Below are 20,471 nucleotides of genomic sequence, written 5' to 3' on the forward strand. Positions count from 1 at the left end.
TCGCCGTATTCAGGAGAAGTTGGGCAATGTGTTTTGGGGTGTCTTTTTACATATACTCATGCTGGGTGAGAGAAATATCTCGGCAAAAGACAACTTTTCCCATTTTTTATACAAAGTTGGCATTTGACCAAGATATTTATCTCACCCAGCATGGGTATATGTAAAATGACACCCCAAAACACATTGCCCAACTTCTCCTGAGTACGGCGATACCAGATGTGTGACACTTTTTTGCAGCCTAGATGCGCAAAGGGGCCCACATTCCTTTTATGAGGGCATTTTTAGACATTTGGATCCCAGACTTCTTCCAACGCTTTAGGGCCTCTAGAATGCCAGGGCAGTATAAATACCCCACATGTGACCCCATTTTGGAAAGAAGACACCCCAAGGTATTCAATGAGGGGCATGGCGAGTTCATAGAAATTTTTTTTTTTTTTGGCACAAGTTAGCGGAAATTTATATATTTTTTTTCTCACAAAGTCTCCCTTTCTGCTAACTTGGGACAAAAATTTCAATCTTTCATGGACTCAATATGCCCCTCACGGAATACCTTGGGGTGTCTTCTTTCCGAAATGGGGTCACATGTGGGGTATTTATACTGCCCTGGCATTCTAGGGGCCCTAAAGCGTGAGAAGAAGTCTGGAATATAAATGTCTAAAAAATTTTACGCATTTGGATTCCGTGAGGGGTATGGTGAGTTCATGTGAGATTTTATTTTTTGACACAAGTTAGTGGAATATGAGACTTTGTAAGAAAAAAAATAATAATTTCCGCTAACTTGGGCCAAAAAAATGGCTGAATGGAGCCTTACAGGGGGGTGATCAATGACAGGGGGGTGATCAATGACAGGGGGGTGATCAGGGAGTCTATATGGGGTGATCACCCCCCTGTCATTGATCACCCCCCTATAAGGCTCCATTCAGATGTCCGTATGTGTTTTGCGGATCCGATCCATGTATCAGTGGATCCGTAAAAATCATACGGACATCTGAATGCAGCCTTACAGGGGGGTGATCAATGACAGGGGGTGATCAATGACAGGGGGTGATCAATGACAGGGGGGTGATCAATGACAGGGGGTGATCAGGGAGTCTATATGGGGTGATCACCCCCCTGTAAGGCTCCATTCAGATGTCCATATGTGTTTTGCGGATCCGATCCATGTATCAGTGGATCCGTAAAAATCATACGGACATCTGAATGCAGCCTTACAGGGGGGTGATCAATGACAGGGGGGTGATCAATGACAGGGGGGTGATCAGGGAGTCTATATGGGGTGATCACCCCCCTGTCATTGATCACCCCCCTATAAGGCTCCATTCAGATGTCCGTATGTGTTTTGCGGATCCGATCCATGTATCAGTGGATCCGTAAAAATCATACGGACATCTGAATGCAGCCTTACAGGGGGGTGATCAATGACAGGGGGGTGATCAATGACAGGGGGTGATCAATGACAGGGGGTGATCAATGACAGGGGGGTGATCAATGACAGGGGGGTGATTAATGACAGGGGGTGATCAGGGAGTCTATATGGGGTGATCACCCCCCTGTAAGGCTCCATTCAGATGTCCGTATGTGTTTTGCGGATCCGATCCATGTATCAGTGGATCCGTAAAAATCATACATACATCTGAATGCAGCCTTACAGGGGGGTGATCAATGACAGGGGGGTGATCAATGACAGGGGGGTGATCAGGGAGTCTATATGGGGTGATCACCCCCCTGTCATTGATCACCCCCCTATAAGGCTCCATTCAGATGTCCGTATGTGTTTTGCGGATCCGATCCATGTATCAGTGGATCCGTAAAAATCATACGGACATCTGAATGCAGCCTTACAGGGGGGTGATCAATGACAGGGGGGTGATCAATGACAGGGAGGTGATCAATGACAGGGGGTGATCAGGGAGTCTATATGGGGTGATCACCCCCCTGTAAGGCTCCATTCAGATGTCCGTATGTGTTTTGCGGATCCGATCCATGTATCAGTGGATCCGTAAAAATCATACGGACATCTGAATGCAGCCTTACAGGGGGGTGATCAATGACAGGGGGGTGATCAGGGAGTCTATATGGGGTGATCACCTCAGTCATTGATCACTCCCCTGTAAGGCTCCATTCAGATGTCCGTACGTGTTTTGCGGATCCGATCCATGTATCAGTGGATCCGTAAAAATCATACGGACATCTGAATGCAGCCTTACAGGGGGGTGATCAATGACAGGGGGGTGATCAGGGAGTCTATATGGGGTGATCACCTCCGTCATTGATCACTCCCCTGTAAGGCTCCATTCAGATGTCCGTACGTGTTTTGCGGATCCGATCCATGTATCAGTGGATCCGTAAAAATCATACGGACATCTGAATGCAGCCTTACAGGGGGGTGATCAATGACAGGGGGGTGATCAGGGAGTCTATATGGGGTGATCAGGGGTGATCAAGGGTGATCAAGGGTGAATAAGGGGTTAATAAGTGACAGGGGGGGGTGTAGTGTAGTGGTGCTTGGTGCAACATATTACTGAGCTGCCTGTGTCCTCTGGTGGTCGATCCAAACAAAGGGGACCACCAGAGGACCAGGTAGCAGGTATATTAGACGCTGTTATCAAAACAGCATCTAATATACCTGTTAAGGGTTAAAAAAAATCACATCTCCAGCCTACCAGCGAACGATCGCCGCTGGCAGGCTGGAGATCCACTCTCTTACCTTCCGTTCCTGTGAGTGCGCGCACCTGTGTGCGTGCGTTCACAGGAAATCTCGGCTCACGCGAGATGACGCGTATATGCGTCGCTGAGCACAGGGCTGCCACCTCCGGAACGCGAATCTGCGTTAGGCGGTCCGGAGGTGGTTAAAAGCAGAGAGATTAAAATTTAGAAAACTAAACTTCAAATTTTCATTAACGTTTTGATTTTTTAATAATTAAAGGTAAAACATATTGACTCAAATTTACCATTAACATGCTATACAATTTGTCACGAGATAAATGGCTTGGATAAGTAAAAGCGTTCCAAAGTCATTTCCACATAGAGTGACACATGCCAGATATGCAAAATTAGGCCTGGTCAGGAAGGGGGTAAATGGCCCGGTCTAGAAGTGGTTAAAGAGACACTTTGGCCTATTAACTACCTGTGCAGCCATGAGACCTGTAAAGTCCTGCTCATCATTAGAGATGTCGCGCACATAAAATTTTCCGTTCGCGAAGAGCGAACGCAAATTTCTGCAAATGTTCGCGAACGGGCGAACCGCAATAGACTTCAATAGGCAGGCGAATTTTAAAACCCACAGAGACTCTTTCTAGCCACAGTAGTGATGGAAAAGTTGTTTCAAGGGGACTAACACCTGGACTGTGGCATGCCGGAGGGGGATCCATGGCAAAACTCCCATGGAAAATTACATAGTTGACGCAGAGTTGGATTTTAACCCATAAAGGGCATAAATCACCTAACAATCCAATTTTTTTTTGAACAACGTGGTTTAAAACATCCAGTGTGTGTATACGATCAGGTATGATGTTGTATCGATCAGGTAGTTTAAGGGTTACGCCCGCTTCACAGACATTGACAGACCAAACTCCCCTTTTAATGCACCGCAAACAACCGCAAACAGTCCATTTGCCCAACCGCAAACTTCCCATTTGCACAAGGTTGGATACCAAGCTAGCCATGTAACGTCGATGTCATTGTAGGTTTCTTCCTCCACCCAGCCACGTACAACACCGAGGGTCCCCAAAAGGTGAATTGAATTGATTTTTCGAACGGGGAGATGGTTGAAAAAACGCTGGCTCCCTCCCCTTTGTTTGAATCCACACCACGGTCACTGAGTCTGCGCCGTCCAATTTACTGTCACACCCGATATGAGTGGTATTTTCTGTAGTTTTCTCTTCTCATCAGTTTAATTCCTGTTACGTCCCCAATCTGGGGTCCATTTATTAAATAGATTTTTCGAACGGGGAGATGGTTAAAAAAACGCTGCCTCCCTCCCCTTTGTTTGAATCCACGCCACGGTCACTGCGTCTGCGCCGTGCAATTTACTGTCACACCCGTGAGTGACACCCTGTAACGGTATGAGTGGAGGCCTAGCCACTAGCCAGTGGCCACAATACAGTCTGTGTGGGCCTGACACACACAGGCTTGCAACTGTGATTATATCACAGAAAAATTTTAAATATAATTTTTTTTATCTGCGAGGTATTTGTGAGTGAGTGAAACCCTATAACAGTATAAGTGGAGGCCTAGCCACTAGCCAATGGCCACAATACAGTCTGTGTGTAGAGATGGCCCGAATAGTTCGTCGGCGAATAGTTCCCGGCGAACATAGCTTGTTCGCGTTTGCCGCGGCAGGCGAACATATGCGATGTTCGGTCCGCCCCCTATACATCATCATTGAGTAAACTTTGACCCTGTACCTCACAGTCAGCAGACACATTCCAGCCAATCAGCAGCAGGCCCTCCCTCCCAGACCCTCCCACCTCCTGGACAGCATCCATTTTAGATTCATTCGGAATCTGCATTCTCAGTGAGAGGAGGGACAGTGCTGCTGCTGCTGATTCAATAGGGAAAGCGTTAGCTAGGGCAGTGTTCTGTGTCCACAGACTCATCTGCTGTAAGGACAGCGTCCTGACAGCACCCCAAAAAGCCCTTTTCAGGGCTGGTACATCAGTCTGCTTTTTTTATTTTATTTTATATATATACATATATTGCAGTTGCCTGCCTGTGCGTGAGAGGCTACAGGCTCAGTCACAGACAGTACTGTGTGCACACCATTCATACAGGGTGTGACAGAAAATACCTCGCAGATAAAAAAAAATTCTATTTAATATTTTTCTGTGATCTAATCCCATTTGCAAGCCCGTGTGTGTCAGGCCCACACAGACTGTATTGTGGCCACTGGCTAGTGGCTAGACTTCCACTTATACTATTACAGGGTGTCACTCACTCACAAATACCTTGCAGATAAATAAAAATTCTATTTAATTTTTTTCTGTGATCTAATCCCATTTGCAAGCCTGTGCGTGTCAAGCCCACACAGACTGTATTGTGGCCACTGGCTAGTGGCTAGACCTCCACTTATACCGTTACAGGGTGTCACTCACTCACAAATACCTCGCAGATAAATAAAAATTCTATTTATATTTTTCGCCGTATAAGACGCACTTTCCCCCCCCCAAAAGTGGGGGGGAAATAGCAGTGCGTCTTATACGGCGAATGCTGCTGATTTTGCCGAGTTTTCAATGATACACCTGCCGCGATGTCGTGCGGCGGGTGTATCAGCTGTGAGGGAGGAGGGGCTGGGGGCCGGCATCTGCTTTTATAATGACAGCGGGGCCCGTGCAGTGACTGTATTCTACTACACGGGCCCCGCTCACTGTATAATCGTATCTCTAATAGTAAATTGTTATGTATATAATCGCATAATGAGCGCTGTGTATTACTTACAACTACAAGCGCTCGCCGCTCGGTAGGTAGCAGAGAGGAGGGAGGAGGCAGGCTGGGAGGACGGGCGCTGGCAGCGTGGGTCATACATCACGCGCCTGCGCCGCCTACTTTATGAATGAAGCAGGCGGCGTGGGCGCATGACGTAGTGACTCACGCTGCCAGCGCCCGTCCTCCCGGCCTGCCTCCTCCCACCTCTCTGCTACCTACCGAGCGGCGAGCGCTTGTAGTTGTAAGTAATACACAGCGCTCATTATGCGATTATATACATAACAATTTACTATTAGAGATACGATTATACAGTGAGCGGGGCCCGTGTAGTAGAATACAGTCATTGCACGGGCCCCGCTGTCATTATAAAAGCAGATGCCGGCCCCCAGCCCGTGTATTGAGGGTCATTCACTACAGGGACACTTATGGAGGGGATCTGTGGATGACACATAGCATAAGATGCTATATATGTGTCATCCACAGATCCCCCCCATAACGGTCATACACAGATCCTCATAACAGTGCCATCCAGATAGCCCAATAAGAGCCACCCACAGATCCCCCATAAGTGTCACCCACAGATCCCCCATAAGTGTCACCCACAGATCCCCCATAACAGTGCCATCCACAGACCACAATTAGTTCAAAACCCACCAAAAGCACACCTTTTGGTTCAAAATATTTTTTTTCTTATTTTCCTCCTCAAAAACTTATAGGGCGAAAAATACGGTAATATTTTTCTGTGATATAATCACAGTTGCAAGCCCGTGTGTGTCAGGCCCACACAGACTGTATTGTGTCCACTGGCTAGTGGCTAGACTTCCACTTATACTGTTACAGGGTGTCATTCACTCACAAATACCTTGCAGATAAATAAAAATTCTATTTAATATTTTTCTGTGATATAATCACAGTTGCAAGCTTGTGTGTGTCAGGCCCACACAGATTGTATTGTGTCCGCTGGCTAGTGGCTAGACTTCCACTTATACTATTACAGGGTGTCACTCACTCACAAATACCTCACAGATAAAAAAAAAAAAATATATATATTTTTCTGTGATCTAATCCCATTTGCAAGCCCGTGTGTGTCAGGCCCACACAGACTGTATTGTGGCCACTGGCTAGTGGCTAGACCTCCACTTATACCGTTACAGGGTGTCACTCACTCACAAATACCTCGCAGATAAAAAAAAAAAATTTAAATATTTTTCTGTGATATAATCACAGTTGCAAGCCAGTGTGTGTCAGGCCCATATAGACTGTACTGTGCCCACTGCCCACCACTTATATAGGGTGGCACAGTACCTTGCACGCATAGTAACACTTATCTAATAAAAAATGACAGGCAGAGGCAGGCCACGCCGCAGGGGCCGTCGTGTTCGTGGTGCTGTGATTTCCACTGGCCCTGGAATAATGCCCAGTGTTCAGAGGCCACGTACCCTGAACCCAAAAAATTCTGAGAAAATAGTTAACTGGCTTACACAGGACACACAATCTTCAACAGCTTCCGCTAAGAACCTTGACGCACCATCCTCCTCCAGCTCAGCTTTGGTCACCTGCTCTCAAGTTACCACTCTCCCGCCCGCCGCCACCACCACCACTACCACCACAGCCACCACAGCCGCTTCACTTGATCCCTCAGAGGAGTTATTTACACATCATTTGGATGAAATTAGTGATGCGCAACCATTATTGCCAGAGGATGGAGATAACAGGGATATGTCTCAGTCAGGCAGCATTACACACATGGACGTGCAGTGTGATGATGATGATGATGTTGTACCCGCTGCTGCTTCCTTTGCTGAGGTGTCAGATACAAGTGAAGAGGTTGATGATGACGATGTGTCCGTGGATGCCACGTGGGTGCCTGCTCGAAGAGAAGAAGAAGAAGAGGGGGAAAGTTCAGAAGGGGAGACAGAGAGAAGGAGGAGACGAGTTGGAAGCAGGGGGAGGTCGTCGAAAGGAGCTATTGGCACAGTCAGACAGCATGTATCGGCACCCGGGGTCAGCCAGACAGCATGCCAATCAACACATGCTGCTGCCACCACCAGAATGTCGTCATTGCAAAGCTCAGCAGTGTGGAATTTTTTTTGTGTGTCTGCCTCTGATAACAGCGATGCCATTTTCAACCTGTGCCAAAAGAAACTGGGAAGTCCAACACCCACCTAGGTACAACTGCTTTGCGAAGGCACATGATCTCACATCACAAACGCCTATGGGATCAACACATGATGAGTACAAGCAGCACACAAACTCAAAGCCACCATCCTCCTCCTGGTCCAGCATCTTCAGCCACGTCAACCACTGCTGTGCTCCTTGCCCCCTCTCAACCATCCGCCACTCCGCCTCTCACCTTCACCGCCTCTCACTCCGTCTGTCAAGGAAATGTTTGAGCGTAAGAAGCCAATGTCACAGAGTCACCCCCTTGCCCGGCATTTGACAGCTGGCTTGTCGGAACTCTTAGCCCGCCAGCTTCTACCATACAAGCTGGTGGAGTCTGAGGCCTTCAAAAAATTTGTAGCTATTGGGACACCGCAGTGGAAGGTACCCGGCCGAAATTTCTTTTCACAAAAGGCAATCCCCAACCTGTACTCTATTGTGGAAAAGGAAGTCATGGCATGTCTGGCACACAGTGTTGGGGCAAGGGTCCATATGACCACTGATACCTGGTCTGCAAAGCACGGTCAGGGCAGGTATATCACGTACAATGCGCATTGGGTAAACCTGCTGACGGCTGCCAAGCATGGAATGCGTGGCTCTGCAGAGGAGTTGGTGACACCGCCACGACTTGCAGGCAGGCCTGCTGCCACCTCCTCTACTCCTCCTACTCCATCCTCTTCGCTAACCTCCTTGGCTGAGTCCTCTTCTGCTGCTGTGTCTTGCTCCACATCAACTGCACCCCCCCCAGCTCCCCAGGGGCTATTCCACATCCCGGATACGACAGTGTAACGCCGTCTTGGCATTGACTTGCCTGAAAGCAGAGAGTCACACCGGACCAGCACTCCTGTCCGCCCTGAACGCACAGGTGGATCAGTGGCTGACTCCGCACCAACTGGAGATCGGCAAAGTGGTGTGTGACAATGGAAGCAATTTGTTGGCCGCATTGAATTTGGGCAAGTTGACACATGTGCCGTGCATGGCACATGTGTTGAATCTGATCGTACAACGCTTTGTGAATAAGTACCCAGGCTTACAGGACGTCCTCAAGCAGGCCAGGAAGGTGTGTGGCCATTTCAGGCGTTCCTACACGGCCATGGCGCACTTTTTAGATATTCAGCGGCGAAACAACATGCCAGTGAGGCGCTTGATTTGCGACAGCCCAACACGTTGGAATTCAACACTCCTAATGTTCGACCGCCTGCTCCAACAAGAAAAAGCCGTCAACCAGTATTTGTATGACCGGGGTGCTAGAACAGCCTCTGCGGAGATGGGTATTTTTTTGTCACATTACTGGACGCTCATGCGCAATGCCTGTTGGCTCATGCGTCCTTTTGATGAGGTGACAAACCTAGTCAGTTGCACCGAAGGCACCATCAGCGACATCATCCTATTTGTTTTCTTCCTGGAGCGTGCCCTGCGATGAGTGCTGGATCAGGCTGTAGATGAGCGTGAAGAGGAAGAGGAAGAGTTGTGGTCACCATCACCACCAGAAACAGCCTTATCAGCATTGCTTGCTGGACCTGCGGCAACGCTGGAAGAGGAGTCTGAGGAAGAGGAGTCAGAGGAGGAATGTGGCTTTGAGGAGGAAGACCAACCACAGCAGGCATCCCAGGGTGCTCGTTGTCATCTATCTGGTACCCGTGGTGTTGTACGTGGCTGGGGGGAAGAACAGACCTTCAATGAGATCAGTGAGGACGAGGAACGGGACATGAGTAGCTCGGCATCCAACCTTGTGCAAATGGGGTCTTTCATGCTATCATGCCTGTTGAGGGACCCTCGTATAAAAAGGCTGAAGGAGAACGACCTGTACTGGGTGGCCACGCTACTAGACCCCCGGTATAAGCAGAAAGTGGCTGAAATGTTACCGAATTACCAGAAGTCGGAAAGAATGCAGCAGTTACAAAACAAGTTAAAAAGTATGCTTTACACAGCGTATAAGGGTGATGTCACAGCACAACGGGAATCTAACAGGGGAAGAGGTGAAAGTAATCCTCCTCCTACCCCGACCACGCCGGCAAGGACAGGACGCTTTACAGACGTGTTGTTGATGGAGGACATGCAGAGCTTTTTAAGTCCTACGTATCGCCACAGCCCTTCGGGGTCCACCCTCAGAGAACGACTCGACCGACAGGCAGCAGACTACCTCGCCTTAACTGCAGATATCGACACTCTGAGGAGCGATGAACCCCTTGACTACTGGGTGTGCAGGCTTGACCTGTGGCCTGAGCTATCCCAATTTGTGATAGAACTTCTGGCCTGCCCCGCTTCAAGTGTCCTGTCAGAAAGGACCTTCAGCATAGCAGGAGGTATTGTCACTGAGAAGAGAAGTCGCCTAGGTCAAAATAGTCTAGATTACCTCACCTTTATTAAGATGAATGAGGCATGGATCCCGAAGGGACTGACAGTGGGGGATGCATTTGACTAAAAAAGGCCTCATGAGATGCCTTGGGCTATAAAATGGTCCACACGCTGCTGTATTTACTCTCTGCATGCCGGATGACTTGCGTGACTTCTCCGCCACCAACTAGGGTTCAAGCCGCAATGTTTTAGTGCACTTTCTGCCTGGAAAACATAAATTTTTCCGCCCGCTGCTACAGCAGAGGCTGCAACAATACCTAATTTTTCAGGCATGTGTACATGCCTAATTTTTCTGACCTCTGGTGCTGCACTGTGGCTTCAAAAACAAAACAAAAAAAAAAGGCACATACATGTGTCAATTTCCCTTCGTGATCGATACCTTGTTGTGGTGAAGGAACTTGCATATCACAATGAAGCGATCACCTCTATGAGTATGTTGGCAATGGCAATGTTGGCACACCCCAGATGAGATAAGGTCGTTGCTTTATTGTGAACAGACCAAAAGCGATCGGCTGGATAATTTTGCATAGAAAAAACAAATTTTCTTTGTGATCATCTAAGGTGATCATTAAAGCCTACTAGGCCAACAATGGGCCCACACTGCAGAATCATTGTTTTCTGGGTCACTTAACTGTCACTGAACTACCTCAGCACGACCATAGGCTTTGAAAAACCGCCATCGACTGCAATCTCCCAAACGTGCGCACGAGCACAGTCATCACTACACCAAGATTGACGCATAGAGGAATAAAATTTATGTCATGAGTGTGTCAACTATTGACAACTCTTTGCGGTTGTCTAAACTCTATTCCATACACGTCCCCTGATAGGGGACGTAACAGGGATTAAACTGATAGGAATAGTACTACTTAACATACCACTCATATCTGGTAGCACAGTACATTGCACGGCGCACGCGCAGTGCCCAAAATTGGAAGTAAGAGGACCGACCAAGCATCTTTTTCCATCTCCCGGTTCCTAAAATCAATTCCATATACACGTCCCCTGATAGGGGACGTAACAGGGATTAAACTGATAGGAATAGTACTACTTAACATACCACTCATATCTGGTAGCACAGTACATTGCACGGCGCACACACAGTGCCCCAAATTGGAAGTAAGAGGACCGACCAAGCATCTTTTTCCATCTGTATGGATATGTAGAGAGAATCTCTAAATCGCACATCCTCATACCTATGCTCCTGATATGCAACTGTTTTCAATTATCAGCATTTCTTATGATAAAACATGGCTATACAGCGATGCTATCAATCATTTGCTGTGCACTATATAGAGGCAATTAGTATACAGTTTGATCAAAGCGCATAGGCCCACTTACCGCGACAAGGATGCCTCTTGTTTAAGTGGGAACCTACTCTAACCATGGCGCAGAGCCGTGCGGCGACCAACACGCCTCCACACCGCTCCAGCAGGCAATGGGACCCAGCAGCCGCACAGCGGCCCCACTGTACAGTGAGGCCACATGGGCCCCGGGTCCTATGCGCTTTGATCAAACTGTATACTAATTGTCTCTTTATAGTGCACAGCAAATGATTGATAGCATCGCTAGATAGCCATGTTTTATCATAAGAAATGCTGATAATTCATAAACAGTTGTATATCAGAAGCATAGGTATGAGGATGTGCGATTTAGAGATTCACTCTACACATTCATACATCTTTTTCCATCTCCCGGTTCCTAAAATCTATTCCATACACGTCCCCTGATAGGGGACGTAACAGGGATTAAACTGATAGGAATAGTACTACTTAACATACCACTCATATCGGGTAGCACAGTACATTGCACGGCGCACGCGCAGTGCCCCAAATTGGAAGTAAGAGGACCGACTTAGCATCTTTTTCCATCTCCCGTTCCTAAAATCTATTCCATACACCACACCGGCCCCTGATAGGGGACAAAACAGAGATTAAACTGGTAAGAACAGATTTTTTTTAATAAAAAAAAGAGGACAGCCTCTGCAGAGCTGGGTATTTTTTGGCAGCGTTACTGAACGCGCTCATGCACAATGGCTGTAGGCTCATGCGTCCTTTTGTAGAGGTGACAAACCTGGTCAGTCAAACCCAAGGCAACATCATCGACCTCATCCCATATGCGTTTTTTCTGGAGCGTGCCCTGCGAAGAGTGCTTGATCAGGCCGTAGATGATCATGAAGAGGAAGAGTTGTGGTCACCATCACCACCAGAAGCAGCCTTGTCGTAGTCAATTGCTGGACCTGCGGCAACGCAGAGAGAGGAGTCTGAAGAAGAGGAGTCAGAGGAGGAAGGTGACTTTGAGGAGGTGATAGACCAACCACAGCAGTCGTCCCAGGGGGCTTGTTGTCACCTTTCGGGGACCCTTGGTGTTGTACGTGGCTGAGTGGAGGAAGAGACCTTCAATGACGTCAGTGAGGACAAGGAACGGGACATGGCTAGCTTGGTATCCAACCTTGTGCAAATGGGGAGTTTGCGGTTGTGCAAATGGACTGTTTGCGGTTGTTTGCGGTGCGTTAAACGGGGAGTTTGGTCTGTCAGAGTTTGGTCTGTCACTGTGAAGCGGGTGTAACCCTTACATTACCTGATCGATACAACATCATACCTGATGTTTTAAAGCGCGTTATTCCAAACAATTTAGGAATGTTAGGTGATTTATGCCCTTTATGGATTAAAACCCGACTCTGCGTCAACTATGTAATTTTCCATGGGAGTTTTGCCATGGATCCCCCTCCGGTATGCCACAGTCCAGGTGTTAGTCCCCTTGAAACAACTTTTCCATCACTATTGTGGCCAGAAAGAGTCCCTGTGGGTTTTAAAATTCGCCTGCCTATTGAAGTCTATGGCGGTTCGCCCGGTCGCCCGTTCGCGAACATCGAAATTTTATGTTCGCGACATCTCTAACCATGATAGCTTTTGAGAGCAGTGGCGTGAAGTCAATGGAACACCTGTAGCTTTACATCTGGCTCGTAGCCCAATGTCATGCAAACACCTTTTGATGGTATGTGTAGACACTATTTGCTGCCCTAGGCTTGGGATGTGGCATCCAATTTCACTGATAGCACAGAATAGATCACTACACACCATTCTTCTAATTAGACTATTCATCCGTGCAGAGGTTTGCCTCTGTAGACCTATTGCTGTCCTTCCAGTTCATTGTTGTTCTCCCATATGCCACAGATTGGAGCTAGGTGCTTGAAAATTTGATCATTTGCAGATCTTAGCAACACCTCAATTTGCATAATCTTATGGCTTGTCCTTCTTGGTGTTGCAATTTCAATGTTTAGGACGGAGTGTATATTCACATTTATTTAGGTAATTATCAAAATGCAGGTACATTGTATTATTTACATTGTGATACACTAAGTATAGTTCATTTTCCATTTAATACATTTTATAGAAAATTGTAACCTATATTAAATAGAGATGTAAATGAATGAAGGGTTTACAAATAAACTTGTACTTAGATATTTTTATACTAATACTTTATACTTTTGCAATATGGATTTTTTATATCATGCCACATTGAGGATGTTTAAATAACTTTTGTAAGGACACGCTAGAAAGGATTAGAAAATATGACATGTACTGTAAGATAAAATATAGCTCTCAGATGGTATTTTTCAATTTTACTTAAGAAAACACAATGGGAACTAAAAAGTCTATTTTGAGGAAAAGGTCATTACATTTCTCCAAGGGTAAAATCACATACCATCAAGTCTGAATGTAGAGAGAGTGACCCTGGAGCAGATGGGTTGCACATGTTACCTGGGCTCTGTGATGAATGAGAAGTTCAACTGCTGTCATGAAATCTGCAGGAGTCTAGCAATTTCTTTCTGAAGTATCCTCTATCTGAAACAGAATTCTAAAGAGAAGAGACTAACACAAATGAGCCCAAAATGCTTAAATAGAATATTAACAATTGTTGCTATAGCAATAGACAGAATTCTACAATAACAATGCAGATTAGGGGGCTCACCGGAATATAGCTCAGCCTGCTATACCACCTAGCAGTTGTAATAAAATTATAACCAATTGGCCGGCTCTATAATATGATATTATTTAATATCTTTAAAAACAGTGTACATATAATTATATACCATACGTTAATTACAATAAATCCCTATTTCATAAAACACAATAAGCTATAAAGACTTAAAATAATACTATAATAATATAGGATTTGTGTGTATTAACATTTATCATAACACAAAATATAGTCATGGTCCTGCTAATTGCGGAGCTCACGCACTGGCAAAAAATATTTGTGTTCCACAGCAATATAAGCAAGGTATCTTGTTGATGTTAGTTCATTCAAGATAGCATTCATAGTTAATTTTGTCTGGACTTATTGTATCTTATTGTGGCCGTCTTTACAGAGTCATGATTTAATGAATCCTGGAGTTGCCGCTTAGTGGTTAGTTTCTATATGGACCATGCGTTTATTATCGCGAGTTACTATGGTTGTTACTTAGTAACTCAATTTCATGAATAATGCAGACAGTCATACGTAATGGTCTAGTGAATAATGGTATTGTCTGCTTACCAGATTTCCAGTGTTGTTTTAGATTTAGATAACAGTTAATACATACGAGGCTTTGTTTGTATGAATCGCTCTGCTGCTAAGGCCGCTTGTATTCGCGCTGAGTATGCGCGTTGCTGTCGGCACCTAACACTTGGCGCATGCTAGTTGTATGTCTTTGAAAATCCGATCATGTTCCATAGCTTCAGGTTTACTCCTTAATACAGGACCTTGCGTTCTTGAATTTTTGCTGTGTTTTTTCTCTCCCAGATGCGTTTCGAAACCCTCATAGGTTTCTTCCTCAGTGGTCAAAATGGTAATAAGAAGAGGGGATGAAATTGTGACTCATATAAAGGTAGTACGATCACTGGTATGTTTAGTGTTTTGCCCGGCATGGTTGCTAGACATCCCCTTGTTTGTATGTACCTCCAGTGAGGGGGTCCCAGGAGTTCCTTGGAGGGGGAACCACAAGTCAGCAAGCAGTAGTTGTTCAACCCAGTCGTTGTGGCAGGTAAATGCTGTTTTTCCAGTGCTTGTCATTTTTCACTGGGCTCTTACCCGCTGCTATATGTTTTTTCGCTTGCTGTCTGCTCCTTCCTAGTTGCTAGGCCTATGTGAGACTCTGGTTCATCCGTGTCATGGATGAACCAGTTGTCTCTTATTCCTGAGTCCTATTTCAGGGATCGTTAGGGTCAGAAGGACCCAGGTTCCAGAGTATGAGCCCTCTACCATCGAGGTCAGCTCATACAGTTAGGAGGTCAGGGATAGGATGAGGGTGGAGTTAGGAGGTGACCTGCTCCCCTTATCCCGGTATCCAGGCCTAGTTGCTTTCCCAAATTACCTACATTGTACGGGGGGGGGGGGGGGGAAGTTCCCCCCCACTCCCCACTGTGGCAATAATGTTAAAAAAATAACAAACACTTTATAGTCCAGTACAGGGTTTTGATATGAACACCGGCAGGATTCAGTTCGGCTCAGGTGTTAGTGATCGTACTACCTTTATATAAGTCACAATTTAGTCCCCTGTTCTAATTACCTTTTTGACTACTGAGGAAGAAACCTATAAGGGTTTCGAAACACGTCTGGGAGAGAAAAAACACAGCAAATATTAAAGAACGAAAGGTCCTTTATCAAGGAGTAATCCTGATGCTACGGAACACGATCAGCTTTTCAAAGACATACAATTAGCATGTGCCAGGTGTTGGCACCAATGTGCATACTGAGCGCGAATACAAGCAGCCTGTACAGCAGAGCGATTCATACAAACAAAGTCACTTACTGTATGTATTAACTGTTATCTAAATCTACAACAACACTGTAAATCTGGTAAGCGGACCATATTATCATTCACCAGACCATTACGTATGACTGTCTGCATTATTCATGAAATTGAGTTACTAAATAACAACCATAGTGACTCGCGATAATAACCGCATGGTCCATATAGAAACTAACCACTAAGCGGAAACTTCAGGATTCATTAAATCGTGACTCTGTAAGGACGGCCATATTAAAGTTTACAATCAGTCCAGACAAAATTAACTGTGAATGCTACCTTGAACGAACTAACATCAACAAGATACATTGCTTATATATTGCTGTGGAACACAAATATTTTTTGCCAGTGCGTGAGCTCCGCACTGATAGCAATTAGCGGGACCGTGACTATATTTTGCTATATTTTGTTTTATGATAAATGTTGATACACACAAATCCTATATTATTATAGTATTATTTTAAGTCTTTATACCTTATTGTGTTTTATGATATAGGGATTTATTGCAATTAACGTATTGTATATAATTATATGCACACTGTTTTTAAAGAGATTATATAATATCATATTATAGATCCAGCCAATTAGTGATAATAGACAGAATTAATTTACAATTAATTATCGTGGCATTTTTATAGCAGCATAGGTTTCTTGTTGTGTTACTAATAAAATTATAGCATAATTTGCTTGATTGTTTATTACTCATATTTGATGGAAATGTTCCTTATTTTAATATATACTGTATGTAAACAAGTTATAATTAGAGATGAGCGAATCGATTCTAATAAAATAATTCATCCTGATTCATTGAGGGCGTCCACCTGCAGCTAGATTGACAAGGCCGGACATTTAACCTGGCCAAGACAATTCCTTGCCTGTGCCGCTGCTCCAATTAGCAGATCAAGGGCTATTTTTGAGAGTCTCTTGTGTTCCTAAATATGCACAATGAACAAAATATTGTTTTATAAATACAGTTTCATTATACAGTATCTGAATGAAGTTTAGCGGTTGAAGGATCAGGCATGACAATAACAACCCCTTCTCCTAAAAGACTGCTTCCCTTGTAATTAACTGATCAAAGATAGCACAGATTTTGTAACTTCCAACAGTCATCGGCTTTTGCTGGGGGAAGTTCCAGATTGATGAAATGTAGTAACACTGCTTATGAAACTTCATAAGCATGTTACTACATTTCATCAATCTGGAACTTCCCCCAGCAAAAGCCATTTCAATAAGTGGCTTCCAACCCTAACTCACCTCTAAGACATCAATATGCCCTAGTAGGGAATATGTCCACCTTGTTTTTCAGTTTCCCTGGTTAAAATACGAGCATAAATCAAGGTGGAAACCCAAAAAATAGAATCTTCACTTTACATAATCTTCCCAGATTTATTCTAAAGTGTGAAATCCAGTGTATCTTCAGCATCTTGTGATTAAAACACTTTAGTTTTTAACACTGGAATTATAGCATTATAGTATATAGCATTACAAACCAAAAGACACGTGACCAAATTGCTGTAATCATACAAAAAAAATTCACATCTATATCTGGGCAAACATGAAAAGTCAGTCACCGCAGTATATGTGATATACTAAAACCAACAAAAAAGCCAGTGCATTATAGGCCACAATATTATAATAAAAATATCATCTTGATAAGACAATTCATAATAATAAACACACATAAAATACTGTGTTAATGCAATGAAGCACAGCACAGACAGGACAAAAGCCCTTCCCCCCACAGACACAGCAATATATTATATGGAGTAGTTTGTAACACCAGAAGGGTAAAACCTCAGCTACTAAAAATACAATGCTTTATTAATGTACACTGATATGAAATAGCGCATACACCAGGATAACTATCATATACCGTATATTGTATTGTGATTAACCATACTACTGTGCTTCATTGCATTAACAGCATTTTATGTGTTTTTATTAGGCCTCCTGCACACAACCGTTGTGTGCACCCGTGGCCGTTGTGCCGTTTTCCGTTTTTTTTCGCGGACCCATTGACTTTCAATGGGTCCGTGGAAAAAACGGAAAATGCACCGTTTTGCAGCCGCATCCGTGATCCGTGTTTCCTGGCCGTGAAAAAAATAGGACCTGTCCTATTTTTTTCACGGCCAACGGTTCACGGACCCATTCAAGTCAATGGGTCCGTGAAAGAACACGGATGCACACAAGATTGGCATCCGTGTCCGTGATCCGTGGCCGTAGGTTACTTTTTATACAGACGGATCCGAAGATCCGTCTGCATAAAAGCTTTTTCATAGCTGAGTTTTCACTTCGTGAAAACTCAGAACCGACAGTATATTCTAACACAGAGGCATCCCCATGGTGATGGGGACGCTTCAGGTTAGAATATACTAAAAGAACTGTGTACATGACTGCCCCCTGCTGCCTGACAGGTGCTGCCAGGCAGCAGGGGGCAGCCCCCCCCGTAGTTAACACATTAGTGTCCAGTGGGCCCCCCCCTGTAGTTAACTCGTTGGTGGCCAGTGGGCCCCCCTCCCTCCCCTGTAGTTAACTCGTTGGTGGCCAGTGGGCCCCCCTCCCTCCCCTGTAGTTAACTCGTTGGTGGCCAGTGGGCCCTCTCCCCTCCCTCCCCCTCCTAATTAAAATCTCCCCCCCTATCATTGGTGGCAGCGGAGAGTACCGATCGGAGTCCCAGTTTAATCGCTGGGGCTCCGATCGGTAACCATGGCAACCAGGACGCTACTGCAGTCCCAGTTGCCATGGTTACTTAGCAATTTGTAGAACCATTATACTTACCTGCGAGCTGCGATCTCTGCGTCCGGCTGGGAGCTCCTCCTACTGGTAAGTGACAGGTCATGTCACTTACCAGTAGGAGGAGCTCCCGGCCGGATGCAGACATCGCAGACATCGCAGCTCGCAGGTAAGTATAATGGTTCTACAAATTGCTAAGTAACCATGGCAACCGGGACTGCAGTAGCGTCCTGGTTGCCATGGTTACCGATCGGAGCCCCAGCGATTAAACTGGGACTCCGATCGGTACACTCCGCTGCCACCAATGATAGGGGGGAGATTTTAATTAGGAGGGGGAGGGAGGGGAGAAGGCCCACTGGCCACCAACGAGTTAACTACAGGGGAGGGAGGGGGGCCCACTGGCCACCAACGAGTTAACTACAGGGGAGGGGGGGGCCGGCCACACTGGCCACCAATGTGTTAACTACAGGGGGGGGGGGGCTGCCAGGCAGCAGGGGGCAGTCATGTACACAGTTCTTTTAGTACATTCTAACCTGAAGCGTCCCCATCACCATGGGAACGCCTCTGTGTTAGAATATACTGTCGGATTTGAGTTTCACGATGTAACTCAAATCCGACTGTATATTCTAACATAGAGGCGTTCCCATGGTGATGGGGACGCTTCAAGTTAAAATATACCATCGGATTGGAGAAAACTCTGATCCGATGGTATATTAACTCCTGACTTTACATTGAAAGTCAATGGGGGATGGATCCGTTTGAAATTGCACCATATTGTGTCAACGTCAAACGGATCCGTCCCCATTGACTTGCATTGTAATCCGTTTGGCTCCGCACGGCCAGGCGGACACCAAAACGACTTTTTTTTCATGTCTGTGGATCATCCAAAAATCAAGGAAGACCCACGGACGAAAAAACGGTCACGGATCACGGAAAAACGGGACCCGTTTTTGCGGACCGCAAAAAAATACGTTCGTGTGCAGGAGGCCTTATTCTGAGTTGTGTTATGAATAAAGATTATATTTTGCATTACAGTATTGTGGCTTTAGAACATAGCATTATCTAATATTCTGACATTGTCAAGATATGGAACTAGCAATTAGTTGAGCATACATGTTATATTATATGTATATTACTATATACAGTATACATGTTAAATATACATGTTACATTACCTATATTATTACAAACCGGATTCCAAATCGTGAATAAAAACTGAATGCAATGATGTGGAGGTGCCAACTTCTAATATTTTATTCAGAATAGAACATAAATCACGGAACAAAAGTTTAAACTGAGAAAATGTACCATTTTAAGGGAAAAATATGTTGAATCAGAATTTCATGGTGTCAACAAATCCCAAAAAAGTTGGGACAAGGCCATTTTCACCACTGTGTGGCATCTCCCCTTCTTCTTACAACACTCAACAGACGTCTGGGGACCGAGGAGGCCAGTTTCTCAAGTTTAGAAATAGGAATGCTCTCCCATTCTTGTCTAATACAGGCCTCTAACTGTTCAATTGTCTTGGGCCTTCTTTGTTGCACCTTACTCTTTATGATGCGCCAAATGTTCTCTATAGGTGAAAGATCTGGACTGCAGACTGGCCATTTCAGTACCCGGATCCTTCTCCTACGCAGCCATGATGTTGTGATTGATGCAGAATGTGGTCTGGCATTATCTTGTTGAAAAATGCAGGGTCTTCCCTGAAAGAGATGATGTCTGGATGGGAGCATATGTTGTTCTAGAACCTGAATATATTTTTCTGCATTGATGGTGCCTTTCCAGACATGCAAGCTGCCCATGCCACACGCACTCATGCAACCCCATACCATCAGAAATGCAGGCTTCTGAACTGAGCGTTGATAACAACTTGGGTTGTCCTTGTCCTCTTTGGTCCGGATGACATGGCGTCCCAGATTTCCAAAAAGAACTTCGAATCGTGACTCGTCTGACCACAGAACAATCTCCCATTTTGCCACACTCCATTTTAAATTATCCC

This window comes from Bufo bufo, chromosome 2 (assembly GCF_905171765.1).
Source record: "Bufo bufo chromosome 2, aBufBuf1.1, whole genome shotgun sequence".
NCBI classification, from domain to species: Eukaryota; Metazoa; Chordata; class Amphibia; order Anura; family Bufonidae; genus Bufo; species Bufo bufo.